The sequence below is a fragment of the Sturnira hondurensis genome, unplaced genomic scaffold (genome assembly GCF_014824575.4).
Source record: "Sturnira hondurensis isolate 20B ecotype Veracruz unplaced genomic scaffold, ASM1482457v3 Scaffold0019144, whole genome shotgun sequence".
Taxonomy (NCBI): domain Eukaryota; kingdom Metazoa; phylum Chordata; class Mammalia; order Chiroptera; family Phyllostomidae; genus Sturnira; species Sturnira hondurensis.
Window position 1 is genome coordinate 1,681,463 of NW_028091775.1, and position 16,814 is coordinate 1,698,276.

Here is a 16,814-nt window from a genome sequence, read left to right on the forward strand (position 1 = left end):
CCACTTCAGAATTTTAGCACCTCATCCCAATTTCAGGATTGCACCTGAATTGGCCTGTCTCTAAAGCGTTCAGTTCTTCCAAGTACTGGGCTGCTTGGAGACTTCCCTGGGTCACTAGCTGAGGTCTTGTGTGTACTCCACACTGTGGGCACAGGGGCAGAACTTCCTCAGCTCTGCTACATCCGCCGTCATGTCTTTCTCTTCTTCCCATTCTCCACAATTTACAGAAATATGTAGCCCATTGCTTAAGAGTATGACTCCGAAACGAGACTGCCTGGGTTTGGATCCTCGCTTTAGCACTTACTGAATCTGTAATGATTCACAAGCTGCTTGATGTTTCTGTGTCTCCATTTCCTCGTCTGTAAAATGGAGACAGCAATAGGGATGTTACAGGTACTAAACGAGTTAGAATGGGGCCTTGTATACACTGTTGGCTGTTGTGAACTTTGCTATTATTGTCATCTCTCTTCCACTAGCATTTCCATTTTTATTCCAAGCCACTAAAAGTTGATATGAAAAAAAAACCAAAAAAATGTGCTGTTATTTGTCTGAGGTTTTGGGAAAGAGAAGAGATTAATACCTGTGGCCAAACCATCAGTTTTTTTAAAATTTATTTTTATTTTTTAAAATATTTTTTATTTTTACAGAAGGGAAGGGTAAGAGAAAGGGAGAGAAACATCAATGTGTGGTTGCCTCTTGCGCACCCCCCGACTGGAGACCTGGCCTGCAACCCAGGCTTGTGCCCTGACTGGGAATCCAACAGCTGCCCCTTTGATTCCTCACTGAATCCACTAAGCCGTACCAGCCAGGGCAGGGTTTTGTTTGTTTGTTTGTTTGTTTGTTTGTTTGCTTGCTTTAAGGCTTTTAATTTTAAGACCTTTAATTTTATTTCCCTCATTCCCCTGTCAATTTCTTGTTCTGAACAAGAATATTTTATGTAATTAATAAGTTCTTTTTTTAGCAAACTTCTTAATTTTATTTTAAGAACAAGAAAAATCACTTTTAAAACACCCAGGTTAATTTCAGGATTTCATTTATCTAAAGGAAAAAATACTCATTTTACTCTAAGTCATTGACTATTATTTTGAAATATTGGTCTTTGTGTGAGAACGTATATACAGGATGATTTAAGGACACTTCCTAAGTAATATTATAATAAAAACTTTATAATAAATGAAATTTTATTTTTCTGTGTGTGACCTATTAAACAGGCAATAGAATCCCTATCTCCTGTGCAGAGATATTTATGTTATAGAAATTCACAGTTATTTAAATATTTATAAAATGAGAGTTGAGAGCAGCACTTTTGAAAAGCAGTTAATAATGAGCAGACATCAAGGGAGCTGTCATTATAACAGCAAAGTGTTTTTCAACTCCAGTAACTTCAGTGGTGCAGAAGAAGGCCATCAAATTTAATTAAAAGCAGTCAAAAATAAACTGAGAAATTGAACTGTAGAAAGCTGTCCTTTGCCAGGAGCGAAAGGCAAAAGAAAGCAAAGGAGAGCCTTGAAAGTAGTAATGAATTGCTAAGCCCTACTGCCTGCAACTTGTAATGCGCTCTGTCAGATTTTAGTATCAGTTAAACTAGATTAATAGAGCAATCACTGATTCTCTATCTTAAATCCTTCTCTGTCGTTCCCCTATTATAGGTTCCCATGATAGATGGAAGCCCGAGTGGGTCAAAATTTCAATTCATTTCTCTGTTCAGTCACTTTTTAAATAATGCTGGCATCTACATTTGCTGGACACCAGCATTCTCCGTGATATTTTAAAAGCAGAAATAAATTTAGTTATTGACAGGCTTGCAGCTCTTACTTCCAGAGAGGCTTATCTCCTTTTTATTCAACAGAGGAGAATAATTCCCCCGGAACGTGAGCGATTGACGTCTCTACCACTAGGGGCTACCATAGCAAAGTGTATGATAGAGGGATCACAAATTTATTGTAGCTTTAAATGCTCAGATTAATGTGAATCTGCAGAAACCGTACAACAAGGACAAAAACAATTTGCCCTCGATCATTTTATTTTTATAACAATGTTCTTTAATGAAGCTAAAGCTTCCCTGCTGTGACCTTATTATGTTTTTCAACATCAGTGAGAAATAGATTCCTATGAATTGTAAGAGAGCTCATGAAACAGCAGGGATATTGCAATCGAGGATCAATTACTTTTCTGCAGTAATTTTGAACTTGAAATGGCTATAGCACAGCCTTTGTAGACAAGAAGACAAACTGGCTTGTTGAAAAGCTGTGTACCAATTACACAAATCACAAAAAACTGAAGTAAACAAACTTTTGTTTTCTAATGTTTTTCAGTGTGATTGCACAGTATCCCTTTCAGAACCAGCGCTCAAGATTCTGAGGTAGAAGAAGCAACCAAAATCTTAAGATAGGACTTAATTGTCATCAACTTTAATGTAGAATTCAGAAGGATTCTTAGATACATTTTTAAAAGTTGCTAACATTGCTGCTTATGAGTTGCATCTTACTCATCTTCACCTGAAGAAAAAAGATTTTGATTATGATGGGAACTTAGAGGTCCAGATGAGGATGGAGACTGAAACGAGTGAAGAGGGTATAAATGTAATAGTTTACTATTGCATTTATGAAATGCTCAAATTTGTGAGGTGCTTTCATATCCATTATGTCATTCAATTCAGGCAACAAATCCTAGTAAGACATGAGCTCAAACAGGCATTGGTATTTCACAAATGCTGCAGGAAAGAGATGGAGACTCAGACAGGTTCAGTGATTGGCACCGGGTCATACAACTACCTTCCTCGCATCTGGCACGTGCACCTAAGTAGGAGCCACTACCCTTGCTTTCCCTCGAGTTTTTGTAAGAACTCCCAACTTTCAAAATGCAAAACATTTAGCTGTAACAAAGTCAGTATTACCAGAGTATATAATTTCCATTTCCATCTGCTGCATTCAGGCAGGAACGTGTCATTCGTGCTGATATGGGAGTCAGAGGGATCCACGGCCCTTTGGAGAATGGAAGGTCGTGAGTGTACATCATTCAGATGTTGGTCCTGTAGCACAGGGGCGACTCCACAGCTGTCCACAGGACAGGAGGCTGAGGCAGCAGCTGGGAAGAGGGCTGTCTAAGACACTTCTTCACAAAAGGGCCCAGGATTTGAAAGCCACATTCTTTCTTAGGGACTAACTGCCTGAAGGGAGATGGGGATGGGGCTTGGGCAAGAACATCAGTTACCCTGGCCAGTGAGATTGACTTAGAGAGTTTGCAGAGGGCTAACATAAAAGAGTTCTGAAACTACTTAAAAGGAAGAGAAATGAATTTTCATGATTAGGATCACAAGAGACTGGACTACATGGAATTAGGGTGTGTGGAGGAGTAAGAAAAAGGTGGTACAATACCAGGGTGAAGGGGAAGTACTAAGAAATTAAGAAGAACTGAATTCCAAACAAGAAGTCTGTTCATATTCGTATATATCAAACATAGTCATTGATTTGGGCATTTTAACTTTTTAAAAAAGCTATTTTCTAATGTTTTGTGGGAGTTTATTAAAAGGCCACTAGCTAACATTCTACCACCTCAACATAAGATTATTATCAGTATTTATGATAATAAAATATAATTATGTTATCCATTGGGTTGTGACTATGTGTCAGGCACCATTTAAGAACTCTAAATATATTAACTATAGTATCCAATATAAATATATTAACTATTATTACCCCTATTTTAAATATCAAGATGATAGTGTACAGCAAGGCTAAGTATCAATAGGTCACCCAGGAAAAGGCTACAAAGCTCTACTAAGTGGTAAAGTCAGGGTATTTAACTCTACAACCTTCACTCTTAGCACATTTCAGGTCATTTCTAAAATAACAACAAATCTGCTTTCTCATTAGAACAGTTTCATTTTTATTTGCATTGAAAACATATCATTTTGGCAAACCCAAGAATTTGTGCATTTCAGACTAGAATAATATTACTTGAATATTCCCAGAACATTTTGTGTTGGGTCAAAGCCAATTTTTTATATCAGTTTTTTTTATTTTTCAGTTTCTGTTGACATGGAATTTTATATGAGTTTCAGGTGTATACCCCAGTGATTAGACTTTATATAATTTACTAAGGGCTCATCTCAATAAAATTCACATCCACATGACACCATCCATAGCTATTAGAATATTATTGACTGTATTCCCTATGCTGTACTTTATATCCCCATGACTATTCTATAATTACCAATTTGTACTTCTCAGTTTCTCCACCTTTTGCACTGATTCCCTAATCTTCTCCCATCTGGCAACCATCAAAATGTTCTCTGTATCTATAAGTCTCTTCCTGTTCTGCTTGTTCGTTTATTTTGTTTCTTGTTTTTTGTTTGTTTGTTTTTATTCGATTATTGATAGATATATATTCATTGATATTGTGTTAATATTTTAATCTTTTTTTCTTAAAGAAGACCCTTTAACATTTAATGCAATAATGGTTTGATGGTAATGAACTTTAGCTTTGTCTTGTCTGAGAAGCTCTTTATCTGTCCTTTGATTCTAAATAATAGCTTTGCTGGATAGAATATTCTTGGTTGTAGGTTCTTACTTTTCATCACTTTGAATAGTTCCTGCCAAACCCTCTGGCCCATAAAGTTTTTGTTGAGAAATCAGCTGACAGTCTTATGGGAGCTCCCTTGTGGGTAATTAACTGCTTTTCGCTTGCAGCTTAAGAGTCTCTCTTTGTCCATAACCTTTTCCATTCTTGGTGTGGGCCTCTTTGGGTTCATCTTGTTTGAGACTCTTTGTGTTTCTTGGACTTGTACATTTATTTCCTTACCAACTTAGGGAAGTTTTCTGTCATTATTATTATTGTTTATTTTATTATATTTTCCGTTACTCTTTATCTCCCTTGTAGCATCTTCCACCTGCACCCATTCCTCCCCTACCTGCAATCACTATGCTGTTGTCCATGTTCATGAGTTCCTCCTCTTATTTGCTCATTCCCTCCACCCCCAACACTCCCCTAGGCTGTCAGCCTGCTCTCTATCCATGAGTTTGTTTCTATTTTGCTTGGTAGTTCAGTTTTATCCATGCATTCCACATATGAGAGAAATTATATGGCATTTGTCTTGATTTTTTATTTCTTGCTCTTTCTCTTCTTCCAATACTCCTATGATGTGAATGTTGATATGCTTGAAGTTGTCCAAGAGGCTCTTTACACTATCCTCATTTTTCTGGATTCTTTTTCCTTTTAGCTGTCCTGACTGGGTGTTTTATTGCTTCTTTATATTTCAAATTGCTGATTTGATTCTTGGATTCTTGGTTCTTACACTGTTTTGTTGATTCCCTGTAAATTATTCTTCATTCCAGTTATTGTATCCTTCATTTCTGACTAGTCTTTTTTAAGCTATTGAGATTTTCACTAAGTTCATTGAGCATCCTTATAAGCAGGACTTTGAACTCTGCATTTAGTAGATTGCTTGTCTCCATTTTGTTAAGTTCCCATCCCACTTGGAGTTTTTTCTGTTCTTTTACGTAGGATATATTTCTTCATCTTCTCATTTTGCAGCCACCCTGTGTTTGTTTTTGTTTCTCTGCATTAGGCATAGGTGCTACATCTCCCAGGCTTGATAGAGTGGCCTAATGTAGTACATGTTCTGTAGAGTCTAGTTGCAAGGTCTCTTCTGTCACCCAAGCTGGGGCACTCCAGGTGTACTCCCCACCCATTTGGGCTGTTTATACCCTCCTCTTTTAGTTGAGCTTTGAATGCTGTTGGCATGTCAGTGGGAGGCATTTACCCCAAAGCCAATCAGCTGCAAAGGCTGGCTGTGACCACTGACAACCTATCTCCAGCCACCAACTACCATGGAGGATCAACTGTTCAGGGACCCACCCATAGAGCAGGACTTACTTCAGTGGTACTCTGGTGACTGCTGAGTCTGTGCCTTGAGTGTGCTGCTTGTGGAGATGGTTGGATAGTAATGCTTCCACATGGTCTGAAACAATCCACTGGGTTCACTGGCTCTGGGGCTTCCTGAGGTGCAGGCCATGGTCACCTATCACCTATGTGCTGCCCAGGGCCATCAAGCATGAGCTACAAAGCCACCTACAGATGCCTGTTAGTTGTGCTGGGCTTGGAGGAAACCAGACAATGGCAAGCTGCAAACTAAGGCTGGCTACTGCTAGTGCCAGGACTGGTGTCACTTAGCACGAAATATGGGACCCACTGAGACCAGATGCTATTTGAGAGATTTTAAGAATATCTGAAGCATGAGCCAAGACAGGCCATTTGTAAGGAAAACCAGTGGAAACAGCTGAGTTGGCCTGAAAATTGGGTAGGGCAGGGCCTCAGGGGGTCAGTACATTGGGGCAAACAGATTGTTGGAGTCTTATATATCGTGCCTGCCTGCCAGCTCTGGGTGGGGGAAACCTCATTAAAAGAACAGTGGTCCCTGCCAGAACTTCTGTCTGGGAGAAAGCTCCACCCCCACACAGTTCTCACTTTCATGCTGGGCAGTTCAGTTCTTCCTTCCTATTGTGCCTTCCTTCCTATTGTGCCTTCCTTCAGTTCTTCTATTGTGCCTTCTTTCAAGCTGCCACTGCAGCACTGGAGCTCAGAGGGAGTGAATCTGAATAATTCCACGCTCAGGCCCCTCCAGAGATTCCAGGGGACCCTGTCTTCCTAACCACAACCTCCACTGGTTTTATAGCCAGAAGTTACAAAGACTTCTCTTCCTGGCACTGGGACTCTGGGCTGAGGGACCAGTATGGGCTGTGATCTGTCATTCCTCAGGGGGGCTTCTATAGCCAAGCTATCCCCTCTCAACTTTTATCTACCACATGTGAGTGTGAGACCATCCCATTCTGTATCTCCACCCCTCCTACCAGTATTGATGTGGCTTCTTCTTTAAATCCTAGTTTTATGACTTGCATTTGGCAAGATTTCAGGCAATTCTGAATGATCATTGTTCTGTACTTTAGTTGGAATTTTGATGTGGTTGTAAGGGGAGGAGAATACTACATTTACTGATGCCACCATCTTGACCAGAAGTCTCCCCATTTTGCTTTTTAAGATAATAGGAAAGAAAGTTAGTATTTTTTAATAGTGTGATTATTTTAATTCTTTATGAAATGCAAAAATCTAATAGCACTGTATGAACTTCTGTAAAAAATAATTGCCATGATGCAGGAAAATATACAGTAAAGCCTAGCATCCTACAATATCTTTATTTTTAAATACATTTTAAAAACATTTATTTTTTAAAAGATTATATCTTTTTTAGAGAGAGGGGAAGGGAAGACGAAAGAGAGGGAGAAAAACATCAATGTGTGGTTGCCTTTCACACACCAGCAACTGGAGATTTGGCCCACAACCCAGGCATGTGCCCTGACTAGGAATCACACTGGTGATCCTTTGGTTTGTAAGCCTGTGCTGAATCCACTGAGCTGCACCAGCCAGAGCAGACAACATTTTAAAACATGGACTTGAGTTATAACCATCTACTAGAATGTGGTATTTAGTATATCTGAATCTTGTTCCTGAAAATTTCATATATCAGGTTGGCCAAAAAGTTTGTTTAGATTTTTTTTCTGTAAAATAAAAGGCACATTTTTTATTTTTACCAATAACATTATTGATTTGGACATTTTGCGTATATCAGCTATCTGCGGCTATTGGCTTTTAGTGGATAGAGGCCAGGGGTGCTGCTAAATATCTTCCAATGCATAAGACAGCCCCACAGCAAAGAATCATGTAGCTAATATGTCAGTAGCACCAAGAAACTTCACAAACCACTTTTGACACATTTGATCAGTCACAGCACCTTCTTCATATACTGCACAAATCTTTTTTTTTGCACTTCAGTTGTGTTTTTACCTTTCTTGAAGTAATAAAGCATAATGTGCCAAAAATATTGCATATTTTCTTTCATTTTCAATATTAAACAGGCTACATGAAAATTCATCCATTTTGATAAGTTTTTTTAAATGCATGCTGATATGACAGCTGTCACAACCCAGTTTAAAAAAACTTGTTTCGAATGAAGTTAAAGACAACTCAGCACCACTGGAGCCATCACATGGGGGGAAAAAACCCTAAATGAACTCCTTGGTCAACCCAATAGATAAAATGCAGATACATAAACTTTTGATCTCCAATGTATACTTTTGATCTCCATTCCATATTTGTAATTTGCTACCTGCTGAAATTTATCGGTAACCAATAAACGTCTGCTGCTCATGGAACTGCCTTTACAGACAGGCAGAGAGCAGTGCAGACCTGTGCCGCCTCACACCCACCCTCCCAGTCAAAGTGAAGCACGTGGGCATTCTGCCTCCCCGTTTCGGGTTCACATTATAGACGTGTTTTTTAGCCACTCTCTGCTAGTGCTACGTGTTTGTGGATCTTTGCGGGGTTTTCCATATCACCACTGTTTAAAATAGCCTCCAGGTCTGATTTTGAAGTGTTGTCTATGTGCAAGATTTGCTTTGTGGAGAAAATATGTGTATTCAATAAGGTTCATTTCGGCATGAATGACTGTGCTCTTGGCCATATATCTCATGTTGGTGAATGAACATGGTATATTAAATAAAGTATCTTTAAACAGAAATACATTTATAGTGAGGTTATGTGTCGATTGGTTGAGGAAAATATCATAACTTAATCGAAGCTGGCAGGAACCTAATCCTGTATCACCTCTAGCATCCATCCGTCAGTATGCACCACGTCTTATTGCTGGAGACCGTGTAGAACTGAACTACTGCAGGGGTTGGTTCATCTTACCCTTATCCTGGCCTCAGCAGAGTGCCTCACCGCAATCTGTTCCGATTCGAATAGCTTTCCAAATTTCTGTAAATCACCTCTATGATTGAGTCAGAAACTGGCTAATTTTACTCACTGGAATATCTTATAAATTTATTTTTGGAAATAGAGTGTATTTTCTATGATTTAAAATGATGCTATTGTCTTCCAAATATTTCCACTTTAATTTTATAATAGCCCGTCTATCTGTGTGATAAGAATTGGGAATATGTGCTGAAGCAGAGGGTCATCTCTCCAGCTACTTTTGTATTACCAATGTTTTCAAGCTAAGAAAGCAGGAGAGAATACCTGTTACCTAAGTACCTAGAAGAAATGGCAGTGAAATGAATTGGAGGTGTATGTATAGGAGGTAGCCTGAGAAAGGAGGAAGACGTTTTTTCTGAGAGAGAAAAGAAACAGGGAGGGGTGAAAATGAAGGAAGGGGTAGGAAATGACATTTTTAAAAAAGCAACATAAAACTGTGAGAGTAGGGCATTTACATTAGGTTAGCTTTCATGATAGTAAGTTTCAAATTAAATTGTAGTCAAAGTCATCTGCAGATGCAATATTGACTTATACAAACTATTGTATCGTGTTACATATCACAACAATATACCAAAAGAAAAATACAAGCAAGAAGCTAGGAAGGATTTTCTAAAATGTAAAATGGTGCCTTGTCAGTAGGATAGTTAAGAAGGACATAAGGAAAGGCAGCTCCCCTCAACAGATACGTACCTGAAAATGCACCTTTGTTCAGAAAGCTAGTGTCTTTGTGATGCCTTATTTATATGATATCTTAAAACTCAAAAGTAGGGAGAAGTTTGTGCATTTTTTAGTATCACTTCTGATTGATTTTACAATTTAAGAAGATGGTGAATGTGGGGCTTGTGATGGACGTAGGGGGTGGGGGTGGGAATGAGACTGAGCTGTGTGGAAATCCCCTGGGGAAGCGCACGAGCTGCTTAGGTCGCTTTGCCTGGTGCAGAGTCTGTGCACCGTAATCTGTGCACAGAGTCTGTACACTGCACTATGGTGCATTTTAACTTAAATGGGTACTTACAAATCAAACTCACTGGAATGATTTCAAAATATATTTTAGAAGGATGAATGTTTGATTGCCTACTTTTATTAACTCCCTTTAAAAATGTATGCATACCGTTTTGGAAAAAATGAAAATACAAATAAATACTAATAAATACAAAATTGCCTTATCAGTATTTTGATAACTATGGATAATATTGATAGTTTACATTAGGATGTTTTAATATATGTATAAATATGCAAATGTTTATATGTGTATCATCATTGTCATTACTAGCATTTTTCTATGTTTGTGAGGAGCCTGCTCAGCACTATTTCCATTAATTGTGTGATCCCCCCATTTTGCAGATGATGAAATCAGGCTTAGAAAGGTCAAATAGCTTGTTCAAGGTCCTGTGACAGGCCTGGGTGGCAGAGCCGAGAGGTCCACCCCAGGCTGTCTGAAACCCATGATCTAACACAGCATAGGCTTTGCAAACTGCTTTGCAAACTGCCCTGTTCAATAAAGGTAGATGTGACCCTACTAAATGTATACTGTGGCGTATACACATGTAACGTTCTTAGTGGTTTTATAAAAAAAAACACTGCATGAATTCATTGAAATATTTTTAACTAGTCCCTATTATCAAGTATTTTGGTTGTTTCTAATTTTTCTTTATTAGAAGCAATGTTCTAATAGAGATATTTGTAAACAAACTCCTTGGCTAATTTGTCCCCTTATTTACTCAGGGTGAATTCTAAAAAGTGGAAATGGAATCGCTAAATTGAAGTCTACGTATCTCTTACCCCAGCGAATTTCAAGCAGTGTGCCACGGCACACCAGTGCCCCAAGAATTCTAAAAACATGCAATAAAAACATGGACTATTTATTTGGTCAGGGGCACAAACCTCTTTTCCCTTCAATTGTCACAGAAAAAAAAATGCCATCAGCCAACACAACAGTAGAGCCATCTAGTGTGAATGAATCAAAATTATACCTATATTTTTGTCCAATAGGCAAAAACATACATTTTTTATTGTGCTGAAAAAATGAGTAATCGGTTTGTGTGTGCTATGCGGTGAACAGGGTGGAGCCTCGCTGTCCAGCTCATCACGTCACCCTCCATGCAGCCATGCTGGTTTGTATTCCCACTAGAAGTCCCGGTCCCCAGTGTCTGCCAATGCAGCACATAGGTTTCTGTTAAATCTCCATCATGTATATACTGTTCTATTTTTTAAAAAATAAAAAATAAATTGTTTTTACTCTGAAATTTCAAGACCCTTTAAAGGGATTGTAGACACTGAATAAAGAATTCTAGGAAATACCATGTCACACTGAGACGTGCCGTATGTGACAGTGATTTTTCACCAGCACTGCACTAAATCCAGGCTCTTCAGAATAAATCATTGTCATTTCCACCAGTTAGCCGCTCACACAAACAACACTGCCTCCCTCTTTAGCTTATTAAATAAATGTCCAATCTCTTCAATGAAAGTTAACAAACTCAGACTGACCAATTCAATGAACAGACATTAATTATTGCTATGGTTTATCATTTCATAGGATTTTTTCTTTTAATTTTCACTTATGCATTTTCAATGCCAGAATATAGAAGGGGATATTTGAAACATTTTGAGGTAGCTTACATTCTAAAATGAATTAAACTGTTTCAGTAATATTCTGAATCTGCAGAATAGTGAGAGCGAAGAAGAGAATTAATGAACTGGTTAGGATTACTGAATCACACAGGACCAGATCAACCTTGGCTGCCAGTGAACATGTATTTCCAAGACAGGGGATGAAAAATGAGTTGCTTCTCATGTTTGCACCGTCCTGGCAATCCTAACATTGCTGCCAGCCATTATTGTTGTCCGTTCCCTTCCATCTAATTTAAACATTAGTCAGGTGTTGATTTTATTACTTGGACTAGATTATCGGTCATGCATAGCTCACAGCTACCTTTAACTGCATTCCCTTTCAGGCAGAGAGACATACAGACTATAGACTGACAGCAACATGAGCCAAGAAGCAGGCTCTCCCAGAAACACGCAGTAATGGAAAACCTTCCCAGGTCCTTCTCAAAAGTTCACCGATGAAGGAAAATATGAGTGAAGAGATGCTGCAAGAAACTGTCCAACCAATTCACTTAGACACTCTATATTTTACATTAAATGAAGCCTGCTCAGACATTCAACATTATAATGAGCTAGGCTATGGAAGTCCTTACCACGTTTTACTCTAAAAATGAACTTGCCTATTTTCCATGCAACACGAGGTGTACTCTTTGTGAAGGCCCGTGGGATTAATCTCTCTCAAGCCTCAGTGCCAGAGGGCACTGTGTTCTCGGTGAGAAACAGATGCTTTTATGTTATGAACATCCGATATCACATAATTGGTGTTTCTGTCTTTGAGGAGGCTATCAGGATAACCCCAACCAAATGTAACAAAAGTTGGGGAAGCATCTAGGACCTTTTGATATGGGTGGGATGTGCAAACCTCAAATGGTAGCTTTTCTATTCTTCTTGTGTATTGGTTTGCTATTTTTTTCTCCTTTACTCATGTTTTTTTTCCAGGCAGCCTCAAGTCCCATGTAAAATTAGCGGGATGTGAGTAGCTTTACAAGTAAAATAATTGTCTTATTTGAATGTTGACCATATGGAATTAACATTTTTATGACTTTAACTGGTTTTCTAGCTAGAAAGAAGGGAAAGGAAGATGATGACGTCAATTTAGACAGTAATTCAACAACAGTAACCATTTAGATAGACTGCATGGGAATTAAAGGCAAAAGCAAATGCAAAATTCACTTTGCAGTTTGAGGCATACGTGCAGTCCCCAAAAGGGAGGTGGGCTTGGAAGCCGAAGAAAACGTGGTGTTATTTAAAATTAGGAAGGAAGACTCACACTTACAATGAAGAGTACAGGGGAGTCTGGTGCCCAGAATGTGGGAGCACCCGGCCAGGGGGAGAAGTTCCGATCTTATATCCCGAGGTCGTGCTCGCGATGGCCAACACTTCACCTCCAGGTGCCATAGTTCTATTTGAATGTGTAGGGATGGGAAAAGTGACAAATGGCACAGAAAGCAAAGTGGGCAATAGAATTAAAGTTGTTATTAGTGCGCTGATAATAAACTATATTAGACACGCACAATAAATATTTGTTCCAGGACAGATTTGACAGGGTGATGGAGTGAACAGTACTAAACCCTTCCGCGGTGATCAGTGTGACCTTCACCCTTCCCTTGCTCCACCTCGAGCTCCCCTGACCCCGTCTTGGAAAGAGAGCCTTAGTGGAGGTAAGAGGTGCCTCTACTAACCTCTGTAACAGGACGCAGAACAATGCAGCTCAGTGCCTCCACAGCTGCTGAAACCTGAAAACAGAGTGAGAGGGGGAACAGGGAAATTTTCCAAGACTGTCTTGTACCTTGACAAAGAGCTGTGTGGTCTAGTGGAAAATACAATGTATCAGTCTGATGAGAGTTTTTAGGGTGATTCTGTCACTGTTCTGAACGTGCTTCGTCACTTAACCTTTTTCGGCCTCACATTTTCCTCATCTGTAGGGACAGATAAATGAAACACATGGGAACCATCAAGCACAACGCCCAACACAGACTATGACCATTTAAAAATGATCATTCATTTAAACCTCAGTCCATGATTTGTTAGCTAACCAGATTTCCTCATAGGCTTTAATGTAAGCGTGCACGACATTTAGGGAGATAATCCTACAGTACTGTAACTGTACCCCCAAGATGGGATTGCATTGTTAGTACATTATTTAGAAATTTGGAGGAATATAGCCAGTGTATTTTTTAGTGCGGAGTCCCCAAACTACAGGTAGGTAGAGTACATTAAATAGTTAGCAAGCTCTCTGGGTAGTGTCTGAGAACAGCATATGGAACCTCTGATTCCATGGACCATTTTCTAGAAGTAAGAGGGGCTCACACTTTCACAGTATAACCTACTAGTGTGTGCATTCACACATGCACACACACACAGATGTTTGGCTACTCTTCAAAAGCTGAAAACTGACCCACCCCTGCTTTCGTAAGTGGGTTTCCTTCTTCCCTTTAACCTCCCCTTTTTTGTCTTCCTCACTGAACCTCCTCCTCCATCTTCATGTTATTGTTCTGCCCTCTCACTCAGCTGTTGTATCCACCTTCCTATTATCAACTCATTATAGAGGCACCTCTGCTGTTCCAACATTTCTCCAAAAATCCAGTCTTCACTCTGAATTCCTGTTTCACAGTATGTCCTTCACGCCACACCAGCTTTTCAGACTTAAGAGGGAAACAAACTTGCGGGTTGTCTTGCCTTCAAGGAACTCCTCTGTGCAATAGAAAGCAAGGGCCTGAAACCGTCAACAGGGAGAGGACGTGAAGCAACACAGAGGGAGAGGGGTCCCCCGGACCAGCGGGGTGTGGTTGTTGGGCCTGAAAGCTGAGCGCATTTCTAGGGGCAAGTGGGCTTAGCTCTATAAACTGAGGGAATTGCAAGGACATCTTCAAGAAAAAACATCCTTTTGTTACATATTTTCAAAGATATATTCGATAATATCCTATTCATTGTTTTTTTTCCTCTTTAGAACATGTTTAAAATAAACTCAGTTTGTAGTTATTAAAGAAATCCAAAATTAAAGAGACTAAAAAAAAGTGTTCCACCATTCTGTAGTATATTTTATCTTGAAACACTTGTCTTGTATTATTTCAGTCTTTCTACTCATGTTTTACTCAAACATTGAAATTTTTGCATTTCTATAACTCTGTTTCTGTGTTACAAGAAGAATTTCCAAGACAGTTGCTAGGTTTTCTCTGATGTGAGGCACCTCCCGGAACCTCTGGTAGGAGATGGTTTCTGGGGATGATGAGCTTCCCTGAAAGCTTTACCTTTTTTTCTTTTTTTTCTCTCTCTCTCCTTTTCCTTTCGTTTCCCCCTCTTTTTTTTTTACCTTAACATTACAACTGATATAGGCTGGACAGCAGGAAGCCAAGACAGTGGTAGGAGAGAGTACGCCCCCTCGCTGAAGAGAGTGGATATGGAGTGGAAAGATATAAAAAGGATTGGAGAGTTAATTAGGATCCAAAGAAAGCTAATTACATTGTTCTTAATGCTGAATGGCTTTTGTAGAATGGGCAGCCATAGAGGGAGGGGAAGGCAGCAGCGAGCTCCAAGTTTTAGAAACAGAGGGTCAATACAGGAAAGAAAAATACTGCAGAACACAGAAGAGTAAGGTTAGCTAGTGATTATAAATTGTCAAAGTAGGAGAAATTGAGTATTCATCTTTATATTCTCTCCCTCTCAAAATTGTTTATCACATATCTTGGAAATAGGGATTAGGAAAAAAACCTATCTATGCTACGTTAAAATGACAATTTTTAGAGGAAGAACGCAAAATAGGTTTATCTGCTTCTTTTCCAGAGCTACAAGAGGAATTCTAACCTTTTGACCCAAGTAGCCAGTCCCGTGGCGCCATCTAGTGGCATCTATTGGAATTCCAGTAATAGAGCCTCCACAAATACTGGTTTTTGTAAAATGATTTCCAAACCAAACCTACAGCGTGATAGAAAATGGCAGAGACTGGAATAGGTTGGGCAGTGGAAGTGTATATTGGTAATGGCAGAGTTTTCCAACATTCTAATTGGGAACCACTGATAACCTTGACCTTAACCTTGACCTATCTGAATCCTAGCTTGAGAGAAGTTGCTCCGGGTAGTTTTCTTAAAAGGGAAGCTATTCTCACAAGTACACTGCAAGACAAGAGTCAGATTTAACAAAGGCAGGTTGCGTGTTAGTGTGCTAAATTGCCAGTGCCTTGGCAGCATAAACAATGATAACATATAGTTTAATTTCTAATTTCTAAATTATGTGAAATATGTAGCGCGCATTTGAGAGTGAAATACAAGTAATGGAAATATCTACAACTTACCCACTACATAGTTATATCTAGATGCTTTTTGTAGCTTATAAACTGGAGAACTCACCAAAGGTCAAAGAGCAATCTATTCAAGTTTGAGGATGTCCGAAAGCAAGATAGACAGAAAAAGAAAGGGGTGGGGAAATCCAGAATACCAGGAAGGGCATCTTGGACAGGACTGGACATGGAGTTCAGACTGGGCTGAGAAACCAGTGAAACCAGAGGGGGCTGGGACATGGACAGGTTGCTTTGACATCGAATGTGAGAACTCACAGGTGTGAGAAAGGGAGCAGGGTGAATAAGTCTTTACAAAGGAGAGTTTGAGAGAGTCAGCATCTCGGAGAACATCTTAGCAATGAGATCCAAGGCATGACCATATCTTGAGAATTTTATGAGACACAGAAAAACACAACCTTATTTAATTTCAAGCTGTATTCTAGACATGTTCATGTATCTGATCTCTTAATCTTTATAGGGATGCTCTGGGATATGTAGTGTTATCCCTATTTTATAGGTGATATTTCCACCAAAGTTTGTAGTGAAACTAGAGTTTGAGAAGGGCCTCAGGATGGATGCTAAGTCAATGTTCCAGTCTACCTAGCAACGCTGGCACACCCTAGATGCTCAACTCACGTTGATAAAGGAATGTTAAGGCAGACAAATGCGCCTGCCCTCAACTCAGAGGGAGGCTGACATTCGCATTAGAGAATGTGCAGGAAACACGGTAAACCATATTTGAAAATAGGTCCTGAATTTAGGGACAAAGTTGCTGCTTTTCCTATTTGGCTTGTCCTTCAATGCATGGGAGTCTAGATAAAATAAGGTGAATGAGATATGCTAGTGTTGACATTTCAACCTCATATTTTGAAAATAACTTATTGTATAAAAGAAAAAAATGGAATGTTGGCTCTCAAAATCTGTGTCATGACACACACACTCTGGGGAATAAGTATTCGTATTAATAAATACTACTGAGTATTCTGTGGTAAAATGTCTAAAGAATTGGTAGCCTGATTTGGGGAGTTTTCTGAGTACCTTCTACTGCTTTTAAGACTCACAGTGCACATTAGCTTGGCAAAGGCTCTGGGACGGCCCAGGGTAACTTACTTGCTGA